The sequence below is a fragment of the Varroa destructor genome, unplaced genomic scaffold, assembly GCF_002443255.2.
Source record: "Varroa destructor unplaced genomic scaffold, Vdes_3.0 BEIS01000001.1, whole genome shotgun sequence".
NCBI classification, from domain to species: domain Eukaryota; kingdom Metazoa; phylum Arthropoda; class Arachnida; order Mesostigmata; family Varroidae; genus Varroa; species Varroa destructor.
In genome coordinates this window covers 23,045,366-23,059,947 of record NW_019211454.1, presented here as the reverse complement: position 1 = coordinate 23,059,947, position 14,582 = coordinate 23,045,366, and positions in this window count along the sequence as shown.

Here is a 14,582-nt window from a genome sequence, read left to right as displayed (position 1 = left end):
AGCTGTTATTATACGATACAGCATATATTTATTATTACTATAATTAATATATAATTAGATAATATTAACAGTAAGGAACGAGCGTGCGCATTTGTTCGCTTACTGTGTACCCCACCGTCTTGAATTAATTTTCTGCTGTAACAATTTGCGCTATATAATTTTGGACTAGTAGGCTTGACTCAACGATTAAACATATTGTGAAAACGACATCTGGAAAAATCAGTTACGCAAAAGAATAAACGTTACGTATAAAAGTCACATGTGGTACGGTTAAGAACGGTGACCATAAAATATCGATGTTTCCACATTGTTTTCTTAAACAAACTAAATGTGTGATAAGTCGTGTATAGTATGAGGTTCGTAAACTCACCAAACACTAAGTAATATTTCACCCCCAAGTGCTCATTGAATTACGAGGAAAATCGTATCTCTATCTGCACAATATTATTCCCACATGTTATCTTTCTTCCTTCTACGCCCTCTTATTTCTCATTTTCGCGATATTTTCAGACTCGCTTAGGAAAGATTGATCTAGTTTATTTCGGCGTCTCGGGATCTACGTCGACAAGCTAAAGAATTAACCCCCATCTTTTTCCTGTTCTTATAACACCTCGTGATTTTATTGTGCTTTTTTCTTACTAATTATATATCTTCACCCACTTTCTTCGTATCTTTTCCGTCTAGCGTTTTCGTTTTTAATACTCTTTACGTCGTTCTACAGTTCGGTTTCTCCTTTTCTTTCTTGTTAGGTTACCAGGTCGTTTTTCATCTATTTCTACTATTTTCCCGAATGAGTTTTTCTCTAGTTTCCGTTTTAAATTTATCCCCTGACCTCTTCTTGTGCCTCATCTTCGATCTTGTCTCTCTCAGTACAGATCATCGTATATATCGGGTAATTAAAATTGTCTCCTATATTCTTCGACGAACAGCGACGCACCGAGAAGCAACCAAACAAGGTTATTCTTCGCTGAAGTTTGGAGCTTTAAAACGCGTTTAAAAAACGCCGGCTTTAGGCGATCCCTTGAAGTGGCCGGTGCCTGTTAGAAGTGATGTTAACTTGAACTATGTAAGACAGCATCATGTAAAAAATTTCATTTGTGAGAATAAAAGTTAATCATTCACAGACAATTACGGACAACAACAGCGGACTAACACTGTGACCTTGCGTAACCTCCGCAATTTGTTCGAAAGAGTTCAGTTCAACGACGTCGTTGTCCATAATAATGTCATTCTGTTGTACTGTAGTTGTAAACAACTCCACAATATTGTTAGGCGCTTTAGCACGAGCTTATAGAGTGTCCTATCTCTTAGGCCATGTAAGATGTAGAAAGTCTACGAAAAGCAGGAGTGGCGTAGACTCTTAAGAACTGACTAGGTGTTTTTTTAGAAAGATAACATTGTATGCTGTATATGTTAAGTATTGCAATCGAAAACAGACCACTTTCTCAGTGGTAAGTACCGACGAACTCGATGTGGTACGACAGCTCATTTTGTACAAGAAAAAGAGAACTCTGACTCGGAGTTTAGACAGTAATTTATAACAATAACTCTTCTTTATAATTTGTGACCAGCTAGATAATTCTTTGGAATCGCCTTTGCTTCTGGATATCGTCTAAAGCAAAATATTTTGCTAGGACACAGCCGAGCCTTGGCCAGAGACTATTAAATAAGATTATCCAACAAGGGGCGAAGAGGAGCGTTTCTACGAGATGCTCCTTACAGATCGATGAGATGCCTTGAATTCTGCTCACAATAGATCACCTCCCGCATCTCAAAGTCTTGACTGAGTTCTTCATCTAACCCCGAAGATCTTCCTCTATAAATATCTGAAACACTCTGGCCACTGAACGCTGTGCCCTCTAGATAGCGATTAATCGAAAGTAGAGACCAGGTTGTAGGACTTCTCAGCAGGTCAAGAGCATTATTCAAGTTGCCAGTTAGCAGTATCGGGATTCGCTGGTTTAGTAAATAGAAAGACTTGCTAAGCTTCTTAATCATCGATGTTATGTCCTCCGCGGAGGGAGGGCTTATGTAGCAGCAGACAGTATTGAAACGAGACGTTACTAGCACTAGTGAGTCATCGTCGACTAAGACGAGTCTTACCTGCCCTAGCTTCTGATCATGGAAAACCTTAGTCCCCCTAGTAGCTAAAACACGTGCTTCTTAAAAACAGCCTATCTCGAAACGTGTCATTGCCCATGTTACAGGTCTATAAGAGTGAGAACATCTACACTTGCGACTGCTGATTACAGCAGAAGTTGAAGGCTTGAGATACCTTTGCAGTTTCGCTGCGCAATCTTTAACTTTGAGTCCTACACAAGCTGTTGCGTTGACCGTTCTTTTTTCAGGCGATCGTGTCAGTTAGCGATCGCTGTTTTGATCGCTTCTAAAATGAGCTCTTGAAGGGTGGCCTTTGAGGGTGCTCGGTGTCCTTTCAGGACGCCTTCTCAATTGCGCTGTGACTGTTGCTTCCTGTTTTTTGTTCAGTGGGCCTTGTTCCGAAAGTTCTCGTCGACGCTAGACTGTTTTGAGTTCTGTCCATTTTTAAACCTCCCACTGAAGTGCTCCGGCTTGATTCTGTATGTGGTGCTTTGGTCTTCTTCTGAATAGAGGTATTGTTATTATTATTAGTATTGCTGCTGTTACGCTCGCTGCAAATGTTATCGTCCGTTCTCATTATCACGACTCCCAGGAAGCCAGTTGCAACCATTGTCTGGAGGGTGTCCCCGTATTGCGGCAGACCCTTCTTAAGAAGGTAAGGCCGATTGTATGCGGGTAAGTTTTGAGAAGGTAAAAGTATCACGTTCTGAAGGCTTTTGAATACTTTGGTTTGCTTTCATGCATTCTGAGTATAGGGCTAACCGAGCATTTGGGACCTTCATTTTCAGTCAAATACTCAAATCAGAAACACGCTAAAGCAATTCATGGGCCGTTCGATTTGGGTTTGCCCTCCGAATTTTCGATATAGCTCCTTAACCACGATTTAATAGAACACATTAGCGAGTTTGAGCGAGAAAACATGGTACTTATGCGGTTGTTTAACATGTAGATGCTTTAAATACAAGGAAGGAACCAGTCCTTAGCTTTGCATGCAACTATTAACCTTATTAATCTTTACTCTAGACGATTGGCACTGTCCCTATTCAGGCAGTACATGGTTGCTCCGTACGTAATTACGCAGTCACACCGAACATCCGGTGTGATTTATTTCCCTAGGCCACTCCCCCGAGTCTTCTGGGGGTCCATTCCTCCTGTCACGGCGGTGACCTTCCTGGCCCCTCTTGCCATCGAGGAGTCGCAAGCTGAGGAGTCTTCTAATCAATTTCTGAGAAAAAAAATCGACCAGCTCACTATGACAGTGAAACTAACACCTGCATCTGAGTAACTAATCGGTGCAAGTAGGACGGGATTACCGAACTAAGATGATCGGATAGGATGATGTGATGGTATAGCAAAGTGAAGGGGTATAGAACAATGCAGTAAGTTTATTAAAACAAACTGATGGGAGGAACTGTAGGGTAAGAGCCAGCAGAGCGCGACCAAGTAAATTACAATGCAATAGCAAAAGCAGTGCTATTGGGAGATGGGACCACTGCAATGATTTGAGATTCATAGGCCGGATTCACACTAGGCAACTCTGGACCCGCTTTGGGTTCTACCACGAGAAGTAACAAGATAAAGTTGAATAGCGTCTGGTATGTATGCATAATGTGGGATATGTGCAAGACAACAATGGCGCATTAAGTGTCTGGGTGTTCATAGATAAAGCTGGGTGAATGTTGTACATGCGGGACACATGTAGGGTGTTATCAGCTGTCATACGGCGAATGGCAACAGCCGTTCAGTCTTGACATTATAAATACATTATATTTAACGAACGTCTAATAAATAACAATCATAGCATGAACATTAGTGAAATAAAAGAAAGTATGTTGTTGTTACAAGTATATGAGAGTTTCAATTTTTTGAAATCTATAACACAAATTGACTTCTCTATTTACAAGTTTCTCATGTCGGCATTAGATGCGTATGAGCCGTCACTAATAAGAATATGAAAAAAAAAAGAAGTACATCATTTAACGAGTAACTCTGCGTTCCGAATAGAGTAACTTAAGGATCGCATTATTATTTCCAGCAAGTCAGTAAAATCTGAGATAAGGCCTTAGCATAACAAAGTAATAACACATTGTTGTCAACATGCATTGCAGACGAAATCTGTTAAGTGAGTGACGCCTTACGAGCGTTGTGGGCACTTATAGTAGTATAGTGCACGATCTTGTAAAACAAGGCAGGCTGACTGGAACCAATCGATCCCACCTGAACCATTCTGTGTACGAATAACTGTACTTCCTTTAGTACGTGTATTATTAAGGCTTAACAAAAAGAGATATAACATGATATTTATCTGAGGCTTTACTTGAATAAGTCATTGTTTTAAATTAGCTCTAGTTCGCTTAGTACTATTAACCCAATACGTAGCTCAATTTTTTTTTGACAACAAGAGTGTTGACGATTTTTTAAACACACACACACACATATATATATGCACATTGTATTTATTCCGTTCAGCAGTTTGGGTCAAAGCGCCATTTACACTCTCAGCTGATACCAGACTTCAAAATGCTGTATATGAGAGTGCGAAAAGTCAGCCTTCAGGCTTTAATTTCGTACAAAGATATTCAAAATAGGCCTTTCGTGCCTAGTAATTTTGTACCAAACATCGATATCATTGTATAACGCTTATCGCAGAAAGAAGGTTTTTTTTTTTTTTTTTTTTTTTTTTGTTCAAAAAAATGCTTGCAGATTGTGCAGCTAAGGTTTACGTCTCCATGGATAGTCTGTATCTGTAAAAAAATTCAGAATGTATACACGGTTTAGTTGGTCTTTCAAGAACGCATGCATAATCATACATCGGATTCAGTCGAGAAACCTGTTTATGGCTTATATCTGTGTGTCAGTTATGTCAAAAATTATTGATTTGCGATAAATTTTCTAAATTAATATGGTCTATTGATAAAATCTCAACGAATGGACCTTTTCTGATAACCATACATCGAGTACCACGTATATGAGTTACAACACTCCGTACCCTTACACTACGAGGTTATAGACCTCGGATCAGGAATCGGAAATTAATACTCAGCGGAATAGTTGCGAGTACACTGATAATATGCCATTATTGACAATGCCCAATTGACTTTCTTAGAAGAATAGAACAATTTCTCGCAAAGACTGCTAGCTTTTTTCAGCAGAATCCCGTTCCTCCTACTCGGCTTCGTCAGAACATAATAAACGCCACTATTCCTTCCCTAGTATACATGTATATTACGTCGTATATTGTATGTTTACTGCCCAACATCTGTGAACAGATCAAGTAAGTACTAATAAACCCAGCTATTATGATTAGTAACTAGACTCAAGGCTATCTTCGAGCTTCGACGTAGACGCTTCTGCTATATAGAAGTGAGCAATCGACAAGTTAAAAGTATTTCGATAGTTCAGTCGGTGAAAGAAGTCCCGTCTATGCAAACGGAATATATATCCTGTGAAAATCTACTGAAACATTTCTACACAGTATCTTTCAATAAGCGGTTTCATCAAAAGCATAAATTATTCCACAAATATTTCATGATAACTGGTAACGGATTTATAAGATATTACGACAGAATGTATTTTTTACTTACTCCCTACTAGTACAAGTGACAAAACACAAAAAACATTTTCTATCCATAAACTTGATTGGTTTGTCAATATGCGCAAAATCGAGAACAATATAGTTATAGCCCTGTCCTTATTCGCATAGAGAACTAGACATTTCATATAGCGTAACACTTCGTAATAAGATTTCGATAAGCGTAACTTAAGCTAGAGGAATATTTTTCACTCAGAATATTTTTAAGGACACAATCGGATTTAGCACCCACGAGCCCGCGCTGCTATTTTGTTATAACACTGTGGCTTTCTGATATAGCAACGTGGCGTCGTATCCTGCGTTTAGACACCGAGCAACTTTTGCAGGTCGTATCCGTCTCCCTTTTCTCTTCATAGTATTAGCCCCTGAAACCGTACGCTACTACGACCGCCATCAGCACGTCGAACCCGAGCACCCTCTCCACGGGAGATCGTTTCTGGGCGTCATGGCGAACATCTCGTCGCCAGTTTTCGAAATTGTTGACTTCGTAGCGCTTGTTTCGATAAGCGTATATTCGTGTGTCACCCAACGGCGACCCCGGACATCGATAGCACATGAATACCGCATCTGTGCAAATGCGTTTTCTTCTTCTTCTTCGGCAAGCTTAACCGCGAGCATAGTACGAATCGTACGGTAAGTGGTGTTTTTACAGGCCATAAAATTGAGATTGTAACTGGCAGACGTACAGAAAAACGGATAACCTCAACAATAGCTGAGAAGGATTAACTCCAATTGTTGACCCGCTCTACTCTGGGAGGTTGAAAACGCCTCCTTGTGATCGTCAGTGTTATCGTCGTTATTCGTTGTGGACATTTTCACGCGCGTCGCGCACATCGTTTTTGCACCTCATCGACATGTCTGCGCTTCTGTTGCCCAGCAAGCAATGGAGGCGCAGCTATCACGCTCTTGAGCAGACTACTTCGATCAAAATCCGTCGTGTTAGTCATCGAGACGTCCTTCCTGCTGTTAGCGAACAGAAGGGCAAACGGCTGATTGGTAAGAAAGAGAACGGCAGAAACTGATGCGAGGACAAGAGACATGAATGATTTTTGTCGGTTTCGCTCTGCGTGCGACCAGGCGGCAAATCGGCCACCTGGTGAGCGCCAGAGAATGCTGCAACGTCTGAAACTGGGTAAGCCCGGTAAGAGAGAAGCAGAAGCTGTGTCAATGTACGACGACTCCAATGGTCACGTTTGTTTGCCTATAAAACTTTCCGTATGGATGATCCTTGTTTATATCAATTACGTTTTATTTTGCCTATTCGCTGCCAAAATAGAATTATTCGTGCGATGTAAAAGGAACTCTAACATGACAAGGGTTACGAAGCGACAATAAGCACCATGAGCGCAGAGTATAGGAGCACAGCCTAGACTTGCTATAGACGCAGCATCTCTAATTATTACGTAACTGTTATTTTCGATCTTTTTCGGCTTGTCGAACATTTAGAAACATACTTTTAAAAAAACCGCTAGTGCTTAATCTTCGAGCGAAGACTGCAACGAGCACACATATGCTAGAGAGACTCCGCGTCGCACAGGGACAGATATTGCAAATGTAATTTTCCGCTATTACGTGTTCGTCTCGCCCCTTATTTGTACTTGTCGTGTACATGGGTCGTGGGCAAAGCTTGAAGCAACGTATTAGTTCCATATGCCAGAATCATTGACATTAGTATATAACTATGATCTATGCATTCTAATACGGGCATTGTTTGAAATTTCGTAACCAAAAAGGAATAGGGGTCGCTGTGAGACGCTAATGGGCGCCTAAACCTCACACGTTTACCAGCGTCTAATTGAGCTTTTCACGTATGCCAAATAGTGCATTCTATGAATCTGAGGTATCCGTACACTCCCGCAAACTGGCGATGAAGCTCAGCTAGACATTAAAAATTATTTTTTATCATATATATTGAAAAACGTTTATTGAGATTCGTGCATTTTACTTACGGTGACGCTAGGAGCGCCGATCGAATTGTTTCAAGTCGGTGATGGCCAAGCCCAACGTATCTAGCTTCCCCTAATAGGCTGATGACTATCGTCACTTTCTGGGAAAAAAACTGGGCTAAGAGCAGACGGCGTCAATCGATTTGATTGTAATACTGCTTAATTTTAAGCATTCAAGGGTCGCCGATGGATTTGGCGACATCAGACGAAAGAATAGTCAGCGCTTGTTTTTGACTAGCGAATGGCCCATCGCATCGAACGTGGCCACACAGAATAGGAAAATATTATCTTTAATTTCGATAACTTTTGCATTTTTCTTTAACTTTGTGAACTTATTATATCAAGGTAATTACAAAAGCTATTCAAAAGGCTCAACAGACTTGGACGAAATGCGATAACTGACTTACGTCGTTGGTAAATGTGGACGAAAATTGGAAGAGCAGATACTGTTGGGTTTAGAAGTGGTATCGTACTAGTATACATTAGTGCCTGATATGCAAAAATCCCGAGCAACATTTGATAAATTGCTTAAGAAAAATACCCGATTCGTGTACCCGAATCAGTTAAAAAGTAATATCGAGCAGATTTTATATGTATGCTAAATATGGAAAAGACTCTCGCTAGCCAATCTCGATTCTTCTATGGCGATAAAAAATTTGGGAGGCCAACACAAAGAGAGAGTCAGAACAAAGCGATGAAATAGGTTCCCCATTGCGCAAAAAACAGTAACTAGCCGATAAGGCTAGCTAAAATTATTGAAATCTACGATTAAAGCCATGGCTTGATAAGGATATGCTATTTATACCAGGTGCGTTAAAAAATTCTGTCGACAAAAAGATATTAGCTCTTTTTTCTCCATACACAATGCAGTAGTCCAGTTGTAAGATTTATCAATGCCCTCAAAGTGGGATTAATTAGGGCTGCTGAAGGAAGCAGATGTCTTCATATCCATAGATTCATAACAGAACAGCTCTGTAAGGGAAGCTCTAGCTAGTTTGCTGAATAGATAAAAACACAAATCGACTCGAATCTACGTATATATATATATATATATATATATATATATATATATATATATATATATATGAGTACGGCGTCGGAAAAGTGGCTTTTAAGCATTAGTTCAGAGCTCGCAAAGAACTAGAAGAATTCTCACTCGAAAGGCATCGACGTCCGATTCGTTACTGACGACTACCAGAAAAAGCTTGAGATAAGTCACCAGGGATAACGTTATAACAAAAACGCCATGTCAACAGCTTTGGGTAATAGAGAATTTGTTATTAACTAAGCCAATAAGCACACGATAATTATTCCTGAAATTAAAAAAAAAACCGTATTGTACATTACAACACAGGATTTTTTTAATAGTTTAATTATTGACAAAGAAACGGGGATGGGGTAGAGGGGGGAGAGAGAGAAGGGGAGAGAGGGAGAGATGAAAGGATCGTCGTTGATACTGGTAGAAGTTTTTTAATTGGCCGTTTGGCATTACATAAATGAGCTCATCCCTTTTCAGCCGCAGTTGATCGATACAATAGAGTAGACGGACCAGTGCCTGGCAAAAACGAGTGGATTCCTGTTGAAGTTATGACGCTCACTTATTTAGCAAATAGATGCACTAGTTCGGGCTCTAGTTTCAGTTTAACTCCTACCCGCTGAACTAGGCCACGCGAGGCAATAAAGCGGCGGGCAAACAGATCACTGTAAGGTCATCCACTGACCGACCGTCGAGCGGAAACATGAATACAATTGCTTTATCCTACCCCTCGCGTGGGAGAAAAGTAGTTGTAAGAACTTTCGACGAGGATCAGTCTTCCTTTACGCACAATCTTCCTTTTTCTATAAATTTAACAAGACCGCTCTTAACGCTATACATAGCGACTTCGAAAAGAGATCAGAACTATTTGATGTCCTAATACTTACGATTTTGAAGCGTTTTGTGTGCAATCTAAAGTTTTATTTAGACTAAAGGTTCATAACGGTTTGACGGTCGTCAAACGAATCGTCTCCGAAAAAATTTTAGGCTTTTTGCAAAAATGTACGCCTGAGGCCAGGCAGTAGGTCGGTGAGGTATGGGTGGTCCTTTGCCATTGTAAGTATAGACATGCGGCCATCGTTAGTTCAAATGTGAGCCCTAACGAATATCATCGTAGCATATAGTTACCCAGGCGTTACACAGGTCTGCTGAAAACATCACAGATAGGCCCTGTAAGATTTTAGTTGGCAGCTTCTTATTTGATTTAAACAACTAATATGCGACAGCACATCATCAGATAATTCGACTGCGAGCCCAGCGTTGCTATCACGAATATATTTGCCTTTATTTAATTGGTTTATGGTGATTTCTTCGTAGTGCGACGCCCAGTCGTTCGTATATCCGCGTCACGTTGACGGTTGAAGCCCCCATCAGCCTTCAAACTGCCTGAATATCAGCATTACCATCTGACCGTTGAGTAAGAAAAAACGGCGATACGCTATTCTGTGGGCGTCTGCCCAGATTGCCGAGCAGCAGACAGGCAGACAGAAATAGACAGCAGAGACGAAAGAAAAAAAGAGTATCCCAGAGCCTACTCATGAGAAGGCTAGAGTGGGACACATGGAAATGCTATAGCTTGTGCTGGGGTCGGTGCTCAGTCAAAGGCTTCTCACTACATCCAAGCCCTTTACATCTTTCTTCACTTTTTTATAACGCAGCCATTTCGTATTGTTGCGAAAAGAACCGTTCGGATAACATCTCTTTTGTTTCTTCTCTAGTCTTCTAATCATACCTGAAATGCAGAAGCGTACGTATAGTAATAATATTTACTTAGAGGGCCAGCTAGTTCTTCCCAAGAGAATCGAGAGCGTGGCAAGAAATTTAGTTTTTTCTTGTGTTTTTATTTATCTTATGGTATATAACTTTTAAATAACGTAAAAATTACTTGGCCACATAATAAAAATAGCACCGCACATCTACTAGTGTGTCCTTTAATTTCAAACAATAGGATACAATACCTTTAATTTCTAACATAGGATGCATATGAACATATATATGAGTCTATATAAGATGGCAGAGGCGCACGCATTCCTATGAGGTAAAAAGATTAATGATCTTCTATTGTCAGCAAGGCTGGTTCCAAGTCAATGTCTAGAAAAAAGCATAATATATCGAATGCTTCCAAAGCGATGAGCAGACAGCCAACATGTGTTTTAACTCATAACATTAAACCCGTTCGTCGTTTTTTGTTGGTTCTCTCTTGTCGCACGTTTGTCGCCATTGTTATTACTGTGGTTGTTATTATTGACGCTGCCTCCGTACGAACTGCAGCACTCTGCAGAACCCATGAAACGGTATCTTTGGCTATGTTGCTAGTTGAGGCATTCTATGGCTTTCAGATGGTCGACTCGGAGGAAACATTGAAATAGCAGACGCAAAGGAAGAGACAGAGGGAGGTAGGGAGGGCCTCCTTTGGGAGCAATGCAACCAAAAAAACATTAAAAGATAGAGAAATGACAATGAATGAGCGAGAGAAATCCCTACGTAATCATCCGAGTTCTCCTGCGTTATGGCGTTAAATACGAGCGGGACATAGCGTAGATTCTGCTGTAGTGATACTCGGCTGCTGGTAATATTGTTAATGCTATTCGGCGCAACAGCGGCGGTAGGCCGAAGGAAGCCGTTGCTTAGGACCAATGCAGTTGCGTCGACGAAAAAACCAGGCAGACCTAAAGAAAAAGAAAGGTGACCGTGAGAGATCACGACGCGCCGGCAGCTCAAGTAGAAAACAACAGATAGATAGATAGATAGATAGACGGCTAAAAAGCGAAAGGCGTCATCCCTGTCGTTGTTGCTGTTTCTGTCGTCGTCGTCGTCGTCGGCGGCGTCGGCGTCGGCGTCGGCGTCGTAGTCGTCGAAAGGGCAACCGAGGCCGTTAAGAAGGACATTACATTTAGGGTCATATGAGCGACAAAGACATACGAAGAAAAAAGAAGATAGTGTTGTTAGTGGAGTTCTTCCTTGAACACTTTCTGCATTTACTTCTTCGCAGTTGAACTGGCACTCAACAGGGGACAAAGGCAAAAATCAAACAGATGCAATACACTTATAGTGTGTATTTTTCTGGCACATTCGTGTTAAGTTTTATTAGAGTCTTGACGGTGTTCAGTTATTAGGTTCTTTTCTGTTATTCGGATCGATCGAGTACTTTGAAAAGTGTACATTCCTGGGCAAGCCAAGTCGGCGCGGGGCATTCGTAGGCCAGTGAAATGTGCCCGGGCGAAATCAAAAAACAATAAAATTATGAGATCACTACGACTCGAAGCTGCAATTATAACAGCAACAGCTACGCTACAAATAGTAGCAGTTGAAGAAGGGCGTTTTATTACGGGTGTGTTGGCACTACTATTGATGGATGCTATTGGTTCTATGTGATACTGCTGATGGGCGCGGAAATGTGAGGGATCTGCGTTGCGAGAGGAAAACTATCTCGCACTTGTAGATCTTATCAGATTTAGAGCATCTTCTTCATAATAATAACAGGCATCTTTTTGTTGGCTTTATGAGATCGCCAAACAAAAACATTTGAAGATTAGCAGCGCGGACTCTCCCTGAAGTTCTATTCAGCGGCTAGCTTATTCTACAAGTAGAATGCACCGCGTCAGCGTCTAAACAAACGCTAAAAAGAGCCGGGTACTTAAATGAAAATTAACGTGAATTTTAGCGCCTCGACCTTTGTTTTATGGCCTAGCGTGTTTTTCTAACGCTTGCCTTTTTAAAATATTAATTCAATAAGATGCTGTTTAGATTTATGCTATGACACGAGCTTTTTGAAGGAACATCTAAACATAAATCCCGATTTAGAAGCTAATCGATGCCGTTCTTTATAAATCACCGACATCCTTATAATCCCTTTTCCGACATGGCTTTGTCCACTGTGTCCGAATATTACTTAACTTTAGAGAACTTTGCCAATTAGGAATAGAAAAAATCAAATATGGTTATATATTATATGAAATACTGTATTTGCGAACAACGCGCACAGTTAACTTGGTGTAGTAAGCTTTTGACATAACTGTAATTCTTGAAGATTCAGTCAAAGATTAAATTAAAAAATGGCTTCCCGTTTTTAATCTGATTAGGCACTAGGGCCTGATTGCCTCCGCGATCAGAGGAATGCCGCTTACGTTTCGTGAGAACGATCTGCTCTTTCGAAAGAGCTGGGCCGGACCCAGCCGGGCTAACTTCCGTTCGACCAACGCGAACTTCCTTAGGGAAAAAATGGAAATCGAATTGCGTCACGAACTACTCGTTCCAATGGTGCTTACAGAAGCTGTAACTGTGGGCCATACGACTGTTTTCCGTCTGTCGGGCAACAGCCGATGCAGCCTATCGCGGCTCCGGTTTTAAAGCAGAGCTAGGCTGTATCGGTTAAAAGCCACTGGCCGAATATATTCGACAGGCCCATTTCTGGTCCAAATATTGAAAAAATTTTTCAATTGTTTTTTTAACAACATCGTTATGTACGTAGTGGTTAACTTCACGCGAAGTTAGTGCTGATCTAATCAGTGGTTTCCCGTTCGTCGGATTCGTTAATTTTCTATGACCGTGTTAAGTAAGTTCAAGATATACATATGTGTATGTATATATGTAGCTAAAAGGGTTATTATTATAAGTAGCTGAACAATAGTTATATCCTCCAATAATAATGTATTCAAAAATTAACTGACGGTCGGATGGTAGTTGTACGTACGTTGTCTCAGTAAATTGCATGTATTTCTCTAGATAGTTTTGTATGCTTAGTGAAGAGCGGAATTAAATGTAATAATAAGCTATTACGTCTACCTTCACGCTACGTACAATCTGATCCGTTCGAAATTACCATACATCTGACACGAGGAATAGTCATATTTTAATCCGATTGCCTAGGCACCCCTATTAGAATTGGGGCGGAGGTGTGAAAACTGTTTTGCTATCCAAATCTTAAATAGTCGATCACCCGTTTTCAATCCAGCATCCAGTTTGTTTGAATAGAAAAACGTAGCAGTTTGTTCTAAATCTCTATGAATCAATGAATCTATGACTAAAAGCCCCAAATATATCACTCACAATTGAACGAACGAGTATTTAGCATATTGGGTGGGCTAGGAATCTTGCTTCCGACTTCTGAGAATCTGTGTAAATCTGCTGTTGAACCCAACGGGTCGAATACGATACGTCGTGTTCCCTTGGAGCTCACTGAGTTTATGGCTGAAGGGTAAGAAAGCTTTCGATTGACTTTTATTTACTTAGAAAGCCTAATGACTAGAATACAGAATGTGCTAAGAGTATGCGACATAAATCATTAATAACAATGCTTGTCAAAACGCGACAACGACGTTAATCTATATATAATAATAAAAAACTAAAATAAAAAATCATAATACGTGTCTGTATAGTGTAGGCTTAATTGTAAAATCAAAGATAATATCAATAGGAAATATGGTATTAGGTAAAATCAACATAAAAGCCCGTTCCGGCAAAACAATGCAATGGGTCTAATATAAAGAAAACTATAGTGTAGTATACATACGTGAGTATGTAGAACGAACTTTACAAAAAAAAAAGCTTATACTATAAGACACAGGTGCCACACAGTTTGTTTCTAATCGCACCGCTCGATGTTAGGGCTAAAAATACCGAACGTGATAACACTAATTGAAACAACAAAAATTACGACAATAACTATCGGGTACGTTCTTGCTTACTTAGTAATCGGTGGTAGTTTTTATATAGTCACCCTCGTCTAAGCAGATCATGTCAAGAAGCGCATTTTTATACTGTTCTCCTCCCCATGTTCTTTTTTTCGTTCGAAGAAACGTCGATGTTTAACGGTAGAGTCCGTCTCAACGAGCATTTACATGCATAGTGGCGTGCTATTCCGAATTCTGTCTCCCTTGTGCAGAGAGCTCTAATTTTTGGCAAAAAA